This window comes from Gorilla gorilla, chromosome 16 (genome assembly GCF_029281585.2).
Source record: "Gorilla gorilla gorilla isolate KB3781 chromosome 16, NHGRI_mGorGor1-v2.1_pri, whole genome shotgun sequence".
In the NCBI taxonomy this organism is placed as follows: domain Eukaryota; kingdom Metazoa; phylum Chordata; class Mammalia; order Primates; family Hominidae; genus Gorilla; species Gorilla gorilla.
This window is the reverse complement of record NC_073240.2, coordinates 69,086,546-69,099,498: the sequence shown is the minus strand read 5'-3', so window position 1 is coordinate 69,099,498 and position 12,953 is coordinate 69,086,546. Positions and strand designations below refer to the sequence as shown.

General features: G+C 35.7%; 1 pseudogene; it reads left to right on the top strand.

Moving 5' to 3' along the window:
• The first annotated feature begins 2,832 nt into the window (after window positions 1-2,832).
• LOC115930973 (uncharacterized) lies at window positions 2,833-2,953 on the top strand (annotated as a pseudogene).
• Window positions 2,954-12,953: the final 10,000 nt, after the last annotated feature.

Genomic DNA, 12,953 nt, shown 5'->3' with positions numbered 1-12,953 from the left:
GATTCCTGATTTTCAATTCTTAGTGTTTTTTTTTTTTGAGATGGAGTCTTGCTCTGTCACCCAGGCTGGAGTGCAGTGGCACAACCTTGGCTCACTGCAACCTCCTCCTCCCGGATTCAAGCGATTCTCCTGCCTCAGCCTCCCGAGTAGCTGGGATTACAGGTGTGCACCACCATGCCCAGCTAATTTTTGTATTTTTGGTAGAGACAGGGTTTTACCATGTTGGCCAGGCTGGTCTCGAATTTCTCACCTCAAGTGATCCACCTGCCTCAGCCTCCCAAAGTGCTGGGATTACAGGCGTGAGCCACCTCACCCAGCCAATTCTTAGTCTTTTTTTTTTTTTTCATTTCTGATATATATATTTAAGGCCATACATTTTCCTCTAATCACTGTCTGGCTGACATCCTACAGTTTATAAAATAAAATTATATGTGTTTATTACAAGAATCAAATTAAGAAATTGTATCAGCTTCTCTAACATACTTATTTACACAGCAAATGTAATATACCAAGATGATGCAAACCTTTCAAATATGTCAAGCCATAGTTTTCTTTGCTTTTTTTTCTTAGTTTAAAATATATTGTTGTTCTTCCACCTTATCTTTGTTTTCATAAGTGGTTTTTCTCTTATCCTGCCTTATAATTTTGCTAGGTTTGGTGATGTAGGAAATCAAAAAAGGATTTAGACAAGAACAAATGTAGTTATGATCCGAACAATTTTGAAGCAATAGATTTACATTTGAGAACTTTTAGTTGTAATGATCCTGCAAGTTTTGGTTTGTTGTGTTTTCATTATTATTCAGTTCAAAATATTTTCTAAATCTCGTGATTTTTTTCATTTTATTCATAAGTTATTTAGAAGTCCTATCAAATCTCAAAGCGGTGGGGGATTGTATTATTAGCTACATATGACAGATGTTTGGCTTAATTCCACAGTCGAAGAACACAATCTGTAGGATTTCATTCCTTTGATATTTGTTGAGGTTTGATCATGTCTCAGCATGTGGTGTATCTGTGGGAAATGTTCAATGTGTACTTGAGAAGAATGTGCTTTCTGTACTTGTTTATAATATCTAAAACAAAAGAGTGATTATCTTCTAGGTTATATAAAAACTCATGCAAATCAGTAGGAAAAAAAATGCCACAGGAAACCCTATAGAAAAAAATGGCATAGGAAAAGAACAAGCTATTCACAGAAGCAAAAGCCCAAAATAGAAGAGATACTCAAATTTATTAGTAATCAGAGGAACGCAATCACAAGATACCACTTTTTATACTTGGACGTCAGAATGGTAAAAATTAGGCAAAATCAAATGTTAGTGTTTATCACAGAGAACTCACAAAGGTTTTTAGGTACAAAGACCTTCCTCATGGCTTTATCTGAGTGGTGGGGAAGTGAGGGCAACTTAGGTATTCATTATCACAGATGGAGAAGAACCATATGATGGATGCTCACTCTGGGAAGATTGGTTGGTGGCTCACCAAGTCTATCTCCTTTTCTTCCAAGACACACAAATAGACTACATTTTCCAGTCTTCATTGCAGTTAGGCACAGCCATTTGACTGAGGTCTAGTCAAAGAATATGAATGGAAATGATGTTGCTATTCCAGGCCCATGAAAACCTCTCACAGAAGATATTTATGCCTTTCACCTTCTGCCAATGCAATGCAGGTGGATGCGACCATCTTGGAAGCCATGTTAAAGAAGGCAGAGCCACAAGATAGATGCAGCCGGGTTCTCTAAATCACCACTGGGGAGAAACCCACACACCAATGAGGAATACCCATTTTTTGGATTTTAAGAGCAAGAAATAAACTTCAATTGTGTTCAGCATTATGTGCTTTGGGGTTTGTTTATTACAGCAACTAGTGTTACTGCAACTAATACGTAGTACACTATGAAAATACAATGCTGGAGAAAGAAGTGATGGAATAGATATGCATAAAACACCATTGATAGGCTTCACAAACATAGGGTTAAGTGCAAAAGTGTGGAAACAGAATGAAATTTATAACTAGATTCTATTTATTAAATAGCATATACACACAATATAATAATACATGTTTTCTAAGGATACATGCATATTTAAGGATGTATAACAAATGCTTTAGAATGGGTATGTATGGGCCAGGTGTGGTGGCTCATGCCTGTAATCCCAGCACTTTGAGAAGCCAAGGCAGATGGATTACCAGAGGTTGGGAGTTCGAGACCAGTCTGGCCAACATGCTGAAACCCCATCTCTACTACAAATACAAAAAATTAGCTGGGTGCAGTGGTGGGCACCTGTAATCCCAACTAATTGGGAGCCTGAGGCAGGAGAATCACTTGAACCTGGGAGCCAGAGGCTGCAGTAAGCCGTGATCGTACCACTGCACTCCAGCCTGGGAGACAGAGTAAGACTCCATCTCAAAAAAAAAAAAAAAAAAAAAAAAAAGAATGGGTATGTACGGTAGGAATCAGAGAAGAAGGGAGAAAAAAGAAAAATTTCAAGAGAGTAATTGTACTAACCTGTGAGGACAATAAATATGAAGTGAGAAGTGCAATTAATTACTTTTCTACACCTGATGACCTGAGTACAATTTTGAAAAATACAACAAATAATTTAAGAATTTAATAGAACCAGCAAACAAGTGTATGAAAAAAATCTGAACATTTTTAGGAATCAAACAAATATAAATCCATATAACAATAAGATATCAGTTGCAATAGCAAATTAGCAAGTATTTTTTAAAATATTAATATCCAGTGTTACGGAGAGTTTGGTAAAATAGGACTCCTCATATTTGGCTGAAAGGTGTGGAAATTGGTAAAATTATTTAGGAAAGCAGTTGATTGCTTCTTGGCCTTTTGGCTAAGATCAAGTGTAGGAAAGCAATTGATAATATTTATGAAGGTTCTGGAAAGGTTTATACCTTTTGTCTTAGTGATTCAATTTCTTGGAATCTAGCTAATGATATAACCTCAACAATCTCAATAATAGAACCATCAAAATAGTTTTTATAAAGATTGTATAATATAATGGGAAAATTATTGTGATGCACTATTAAGTTTTTAAAAGCAGAAAATAAAAGCAAATATTATAAATAATAATTAATATACATTTGGCTACAAATATGTAAAAATAAACAAACCCCACATCCAGGAGCATAAGATTTATGCCCTACCCACAGTAAAGTCACAGTATAGAAAGGACAGACAGCAAAAATAGGTCTCCACTTTTATGAGACGGGAGATTTCAGGCTAAGAAGTTGGTCTTGTTGAATGAGGACTAAGACCGCTTGAGTCAACATGACACAAGTCTCCTAGGAAATTCTTGCCCAGGAAGACAAGGTGGTAAACCAACAAATACATTTATTGTTTGCTTCAAGAAATTAACATATTGGGGAAAACAGTTTGCTCATTTGGCCAAAGAACTCTCCTGTCAGGATAACAGACTGCTCAAATAGGCAAAAAGCTCACGTATATGACAGTTTATTTATCAAGGTTTGCATGGAGACCTTTATTTCTCTGTGTCTACTAATCCTAACTCTCCTAAATATTACAAACTGTGCTTAATTCCTATCAGTTTCTTTCTTTGTAAGACCATCTTAAACCATTTGAGCCCAGACCCCCAAATCCTATAAACATCCTTTCTTGAAATCTCCCTCTGACATACTACTAATTCTCTATCGAGGTAGTGTTCTTCCTTTCTGCAGTAAGGCTAATACAACTTATGCCCTACCCGCTTACTTTAAAAGTAAGTGCTAAAATAAGTACTCAGACTTACTTTGCTTGATCAACAGGTTTTTCTGTTACCCAGGAGGCGGAGGTTGCAGTGAGCCAGGATCACGCCACTGCACTCCAGCCCGGGGGACCCTGTCTCAAAAAAAAATTAGATTAAATTAAAATTTTAAAGACCTAAGTAAACAGAGGGATAGATAACATTTATACTTTGGAAAACACAATATTGTAAAAATGTCAATTCTTCCCAAATTATTCGTTAGGTTCAATGCAATGTCACTCAAAATCCTTTTTTTTTTCTTTTGATAGAAGTAAAAAAGCTCAGTAGAATTTATATGGAAATTACAAAGGATGAAGAACAGCAAAGACAATCTTGAGAAGGAAGAAGAACATAGAGGATACACACTATTGAGAGAAAACATTTATTTTATATACAATTTGTTTATATAATATATAATAATGTAAATATTTATTTTATACGTGTGTGTGTGTTGTGTGTCTCACAAAGGACTCGGATCCAAAATATATAAAAATTCCTACAAATCACTATGAAAATGACTGCCAAGGGGGAAAATGAACAAAAGACTTGTGCAATCACTTTACCAAAGAGTATATTCAAATGCTCAATAAGCATATTTTTTAAAAAGAGTTTAGTATTATTAGTCATCAGGGAAGTACACATTAAGACAGCTCTGAGATACCGATATCCACTAGCTGTAGTGTCTAACTTTAAAACACTGATCATAACAATTCTCATACATTGCTGGTGGGAATATAAATTGATTCAGCTACTTTGGAAAACTGGTGCCCACCAGTGAAAAAGATACATACTCTATTATCCAGCAATTCTTCTCCTATGTATATACCCAACAGAAATGAGTGCATATGTATGCCAAAAAGCATATACTAGAGTGTTTATAGCAGCCCTGTTGGTAATAGTCAAAAACTGGAAAAACTCAAATGTCCATGAGCAGTAGAATGGATAAATTGTGGTGATATTCATACATCAGAATGTTCTACTATTACGTATTTTTATACACCAAAAAGAGAATGAATGCCCTTTACATGCAACAACATGATGAATGTCCAAACATCATGTTGAGCAGAATAAGCCAGACACAAAAGAGTCACTACTTTACTGATTCCATTGATAGAAAGTTCAAAAGAAGGCAAGAGAGTTTACCTTTTGCAGCGAGTATTAACTGGTTGACTGGAAGGCAACAAGGAAGAAGCTTCTTGCATTCTGGAAATGTTTTCTGTTTTTGTTTTTGTTTTTGTTTTGTTTTGTTTTTAAAGACCGGATCTCTCTCTATCACCTAGGCTGGAATGCAGTGGCATGTTCATAGCTCACTGCAGCCTCAAACTCCTGGGCTCAAGTGATCCTACAGCCTCAACCTCCCAAGTAGCTGGGATTACAGGTAAACACCACTACACCCAGCTCTATTCTTTCCCCCCGCCCCCCTGCAGACACCACAGTGATTTACAGCTCTATTCTTGACTTAGGGTGTTGATTCCATGGGGATAACTCATTGTTGAAATCCATCAAGTTTGGTATACTTAATGTTTATGCACTTTACTATATGTAAGTTATACTTCAACAAAAATGTTTACCAAAAAATCCAATAAGTAAACCTTTTCTTTCATATTTAGGGATGTTCACTTACTGATCATTCATTGTGCTGTGCATTTTCCACCCATATGCAATACTTGAATAATTAAATTTCTTTTTAAAATATACCTTTCTGTTGATCCTGCTAGCTAGTGGCCTTTTCCCCCTCTTTTTTTAAATATCAAAATTCCTTAAGAGAGCTGTCTGGACTCATTGTTTCCAATTACTCTCCTCTCAGTCACTCCCTTTTTTGGAAGTGAATTTTTTTTTTTTTTGGAAAGGTTCAAACATATACAAAAGAAGAGAAAATTGTAGAGTGCACATCACCCAGATTCGACAATCATAAACTCATAGTCATGATTCATCCATACCCCATCCCACACACACTCCCATTCTATTATTTTGAAGCAAATCCCAGACATTGTATTATTTCATTAATAATTATTTTAGTCTATATCTTTCAATAATATATAACCAAAATATCATCATATCTAAGCAAAATATCTTCCAAAATATCTATTCAGTGTTCCAAAATACCATCATTATGTCTAAAAAATTAACAATAATTCCTTAATATTCACAAATATTCAATCAGGGTTCAAATTTCTGTCTCATAAATGATAGCTTGTGCTATACATTTTTTTTAAATCTATCATATTGTCAAAGATCAAAAAGTTTGAAAACATACAGTGTTGGTCAAACTGTGTAAAGTGATTCAACCTCTATGGAGAGCAATTTGGTAATATTTATTAAATTATAAAATGCACATTTCCTTTGACCTAACAAGTTTACTTTTAAAAAATTTGTCCTATAGATAAATTCATACATGTGAAAAGTGGGGTATGGGGTGAGGTGGTACATGCCTGTAATCCCAGCACTTTGAGATCACTCTAGCTCATGAATTTGAGACCAGCCTGAGCAACATGATGAAATGCCATCTCTACAAAACATACAAAAATTAGCCAGGCATGATGGCTAATAGGATTGCTTGAGCCTGGGAGGCAGAGGTTGCAGTGAGCCAAGATCGTGCCATTGCATTCCAACCTGAACGACAGAGCCAGACCCTATCTCAAAAAAAAAAAAAAAAAAAAATTAAAACTTTTTTCAACCATTTAAAAATGAAGAATTATTCTTAACTTGCAGGTCAGACAAAAACAAATGATGGACCAGATCTGGCCCCTGGGTTGTAGTTTGCTAATCCCTGATTTAGCGTAAGTACTCACAAGATATTTGTAAAGTAAAAGAAAACAAAAGATAGGGAACCACCGACATTTCTATCAAAAGATGATAAACAAATGTTAAAACTTTGAAACAAAGGAACATTGAATAGTTATGTAAAAGAATGGGTTAGTTCTGCTTTGGTAGTGAAAGGGAGGAATCTCCATACTGAGAGCTGGGGGAACAAAAGAGAAAAAAAAAAACAGTAGGTATATGATACTACAATATTTTACAATTGTATGAAAATATTATTAAACTAAATACAAATATATGTGTTCATAGATGCACAGAATTTGTCAGTACAAATATAGAACAAATTGATAGCAGGAGTGACTTCTGGGGAGAGAAATTAGGTGCTAGAAGACAGGGATGTGAGGAAGACTCAAGGTTTTTTGCTGTTTTCGTTGTTTTTTTTTAAACATATGTATAGGCAGCAATATTTTATTGAATGGTACTGCTCCTTGCAGACCAGTGCTAACTCACAGGCAGTGAACCCCAAGTCAGCCTCTCAGTTTTTACTCTACATTCTTGCGTACCCCTTTTCTGGCTTCTTTTTGTAGTACAATGCATATAACATAAAACTTACCATTGTAATCATTAGAAGTATACCATTCAGTGACATTCAGTACATTTACAATGTTATGTCATTATCATAATGATCTAGCTTCGGAATGTTTTCATCACCCCAAACAGAAACCCTGTACCCATAAAGCAGTCACTCCTCTGCCCCCCAGCCACTGCAAACTACTAATCTGCTTTATGTCTCTATGATTTGCCTATTCTGGATATTGCATATAAATGGAATCATACATTGTGTGGTCTTTTGTGTCTGGCTTCCTTCATTTAGCATAATATTTCCAAGGTTTTTAAGGTTCATCCATGTATCCTGCATCGGTACTTCATTACTTTTGATAGCTAAATAATATTCCATTGTATGGCTATACCACACTTTGTTGATCCATTCATCTATTGATGAACATTTGGGTTGTTTCTACCTCTTAGCTATTGCAAATAAAGTTGCTATGAACATTTGTGTATACTTCTTGCTTGAGCTCGTTATTATTTGTGTTATATACCACAGAGCAGCGTTGGTAGGTCACATGGGAATTTTATGTTTAACTTGTGGAAAGCGGCTGGGCACGGTGGCTCACGCCTATAATTCCAGCACTTTGGGAGGCCAAGGCGGCTGGATCGCTTGAGGTCGGGAGTTCAAGACCAGTCTGGCCAACATGGTGAAACCCCCCTCTCTACTAAAAGTACAAAAATTAGCCAGATGTGGTAGCACACATCTGTAATCCCAGTTACTTGGGAGGCTGAGGCAGGAGAATCACTTGAATCTGGGAGGTGGAGGTTGCAATGAGCTGAGATCGTGCCACTGCACTCCAGCCTGGGCAACAGAGCAAGACTCCGTCTCAAAAAAAAAAAAAAAAAAAAAAAAAAAAAACCTTGTGGAAAGCCACCAAACTGTTTGCTATAGATGTATGCCTTTTAAATTGTATATAGAAGCCCCCCTTATCCTTGGGGGATATGTTTCAAAATCCCCGGTGGATGCTTGAAGTCTCGGATAGTACTGAACCCTGTGTATAGTATGTTTGTTCATCTCAAAACAAAGATGGCTACCAAACGACAAACAGCCTGGTAGCATATACGGCATGGATACTCTGGACAAAGGGATGATTCACATCCCAGACAGAGAGAGCAGGGCAGTAAGATATTTCCTCATCCTACTCAGAATGGCACAAAATTTAAACTTATGAATTTTTATTTCTGGAAATTTCCATTTAATATTTTCAGATGGCAGTTGACTGCAGGTAACCAAAACCACAGAAAGTGAAATCACAGAGAATGGGGGACTACTGTACTGTGTGCATGTCCCACCTATTCAAGAATAAATTTTAGAATATCTCTTTCTTTGAATTTTAGAACAATCTTTCTTTAAAGATTAAGGCCAGGTGTGGTGGCTCCCGCCTGTAATCCCAACACTTTAGGAGGCCGAGGCAGGAGGGTTGCTTGAGCCCTGAAGTTGGAGAGTGGCCTGGGCAACATGGCAAAACTCCATCTCTATAAAAAATACAAAAAATTAGCTAGGTATGGTGGCATGTGCCTGTAGTCCCAGCTACTTGGGAAGCTGAGGTGGGAGGATCGCTTGAACCCAGGAGGTCGAGGTTGCAGTGAGCCATGATCACACCACTGTACTCCAGCCTGGGCGACAGAGTGAGATCCTGCCTCAAAAAAAAAAAAAAAAAAAAAAAGATTAAAAAGTAAATTAAATGGGGATATACAAGTTTATGACCTCTACAATCTAGTTTACAATCTAGTATGGGGTCTAACATTACTATGCTATTATATGCTATGTCTCTGTATCTGACTCCATGGGATATAATATATACAATTAATTTCATCATATTTCACTAAAGAAGTTAACTGTTGATTATGTAGTTGACATGTAATAAAGTTATAGAATGAAAATTTCTTGAAAAACAGTACAGGGGCCGGGTGCAGTGGCTCACGCCTGTAATCCCAGCACTTTGGGAGGCTGAGGCAGGCAGATCACAAGGTCAGGAGCTCGAGACCATCCTGCCAAACATGGTGAAACCCCGTCTCTACTAAAAATACAAAAAAATTAGCTGGGCGTGGTGGCGGGTGCCTGTAGTCCCAGTTACTCGGGAGGCTGAGCCAGGAGAAGGGCGTGAACCCAGGAGGCAGAGCTTGCAGTGAGCCGAGATCGTGCCACTGCACTCCAGCCTGGGTGACAGAGCAAGACTCTGTCTCAAAAAAAAAAAAAAGTACAAATGCTCCTCAACTTAGGATGGGACTATGTTCCAATAAACCCATTGTAAGTTGAAAATGTGCAAGTTGAAAATGCATTTAATACACCTAACCTACTGAACATCACAGCTTAGCCTAGCCTACCTTAACCATGCTCAGAATACTGATATTAGCCTACAGTTGAGCACAATCATCCGGCAACACAGTCCACTGTAGAGTATCAGGTGTCTACCCTCATGACCGAGTGGCTGCTTGGGAGCTGCGACTCGCTAACGCTGCCCAGCATGGGCACATATGCCAGTATCATAGCCTGGGAAAAGAGCAGAATTTAAAAGCTGAAGTACAGTTTCTACTGAATGTGTATTGCTTTTGTACCATTATAAAGTGGAAAAATCCCAAGTCAAGCCATCATAAGTCAGGCACCATCTGTATTTATCAGCCACGCTTATGCCACATGAAACAAGCCTTATTTTACGAAAAAAACCACATTAGGAGATAACACAGCATAGTGGTTGCATGCTCTGGCTTGACCTGGATTCAAATCTGGATTCTACCACTTCCTGCTTGTGTGACTTCATGCTTATATTTTAACTACCTTGACTCTATTTCCTCAATGATAATATAGTGTCATGGGGAGCAAGTATTTTATAACGCATGCAAAACATTGTACTCAATAGATGTTTAAAAGTTTTTTTGTGGGGGCCGAGCATGGTGGCTCTTGCCTGTAATCCCAACACTTTGGGAGACCGAGGCAGGTGGATAGCTTGAGCTCAGGAGTTTGAGATCAGCCTAGGCAAAATGGCAAAACCCTGTCTCTAAAAAAGATACAACAACAACAAAAAAAACTAGCTGGGGATGGTGGTAAGCACCTGTAGTCCCAGCTACCCAAGAGGCTGAGGTGAGAGGGTGACCTGAGCCCTGGAGGGCAAGGCTGCACTGAGCCATTACCCTCCAACTGGGCAACAGACTGAGACACTGTCTTAAAAAAAAAAAAGTTTTTTAAGCAGTAGTCACCTTATGTATGGTGACCAGGCTATCATAATTCTGGAGAATCTAATGATTTGACAAAGTTGCCCCTCTCCTTCCTATTATCTCAGTAACTGAGATTCTTGGAGACAGTAGTCAGATTTGCAGAAACTAACATATCTCCCGGGAGGAGAAAGATTGAGATATACTTTCTTTCCTTTTAAAATTTGTGGTAGATTGAAAAAATTGCCACAAATTTTCTCCATCTATGTACATGAGCCCCTTTACAATGTAACTTTGTAGCTTCTTTCATCAAGAGATGAAATCTATTTCTCCACCCTTTGAGGCTGAGCTTGGCCCTGTGACTTGTGCCAGGGGAGTATGACTTTAAAGCAGAGGTATGAAGAGCTCTTGCACACTGGGGCTTCCCCTGTTGTTGCTCTTTGGAGACTGCAAAGTGAGGCACACTCAGGGCTGCCTAGTGGAGCCTGAGAGACCGGACAGAGCAGAGAGCTGGGCTTTACTAGAGTTGGCCAGATGGGTATTGTGAATGGAGACGGGGCAAGGGAGTTCAGGGTGTATCCACAGGAATGACCAAAATAGTTGACAATGAAATTTAAGCCAGGAAAGAAGGGAAGCCAGGATATATATGATATACATATATCATATATATCTATATCTCATATATATCATATATATCTCATATATAGATCATATAGATCTCATATATATGATCTATATATCATATAGATCATATAGATCTCATATAGATCTCATATATATCATATATATCTTATATATCATATATATCTCATATATATCATATATGATACATCTCATATATCATATATGATACATCTCATATATCATATATATGATACATCTCATATATCATATATATGATACATCTCATATATCATATATATGATACACATCTCATATATCATATATATGATACACATCTCATATATCATATATATGATATACATCTCATATATCATATATATGATATACATCTCATATATCATATATATGATATACATCTCATATATATCATATATATGATATACATCTCATATATATCATATATATGATATACATCTCATATATATCATATATATCATCATATATCTATATCTCATATATATCATATATCTCATATATATCATATATATCTCATATATCTCATATATCTCATATATCATATATCTCATATATATCATATATATCTCATATATCTCATATATCATATATCTCATATATATCATATATACATCTCATATATATCATATATAAATCTCATATATATGTCATATATACATCTCATATATATGTCATATATATACATCTCATATATATCATATATATACATCTCATATATATATCATATATACATCTCATATATATCATATATACATCTCATATATATATCATATATACATCTCATATATATATCATATATATCTCATATATATATCATATATATCTCATATATATCATATATATCTCATATATATCATATATATATCTCATATATATCATATATATCTCATATATATCATATATATCTCATATATATCATATATATCTCATATATATCATATATATCTCATATATATCATATATAATCTCATATATATCATATATATCTCATATATATCATATATAATCTCATATATATCATATATATCTCATATATATGATATATATCTCATATATATGGTATATATATCTCATGTATATATCATATATCTCATGTATGTCATATATATATCTCAAATATATCTCATATATATCATATATATCTCATATATATCATATATATCTCATATATATCATATATATCTCATATATATGAGATATATCTCATATATATGAGATATATCTCATATATATGAGATATATCTCATATATATGAGATATATCTCATATATATGAGATATATCTCTCATATATATCATATATATCTCATATATATATCATATATATCTCATATATATCATATATATATCTCATATATATCATATATATCTCATATATATCATATATATCTCATATATCTCATATATATATCTCATATATCTCATATATATCATATATATATCTCATATATCTCATATATATCATATATATATCTCATATATATCATATATATATATGAGATGAAGGCCAGAGAAAAGGTGGTAAGATCTATTAATTGCAGGTCCTATTGGAATCAAAGGATTGCTGGACTTGTGGTGCTGAACAACCCAAAAGTAGTGGTCAGAGCCTGGAATGCTTGAAATTTAGATTATGGAAGCAGGACTGGCTACATAATTTGTGGGCCCGGTGCAAAATGAGGATGCCTTATTCAAAAGGCAAGTAAAAGCTTTTACCTTGCTTCTAGCCTTCTCTCTCTGGACTTTTTGTGCTTTTTATATGCTACTTATGAAAATTTCTAAATAAAGAAAAAATGCAATTTTAAATTATTAGCACGAATTTTACCATTTATGTTCATATTGTGCAATGTGGAATCACCGAGTTACACAATTCGTATGTTACAGCTTGTGCCCAGAGGGTGCTCTGACTAGCCAGAAGAGACAAACAGCACAACAAAGACTCAGGAAGCTTGCAAGCAGGAAAACAAGATCCTCCCTCCCTCACGCCGCCCCTCCCCCAAGGTCGGAGCCA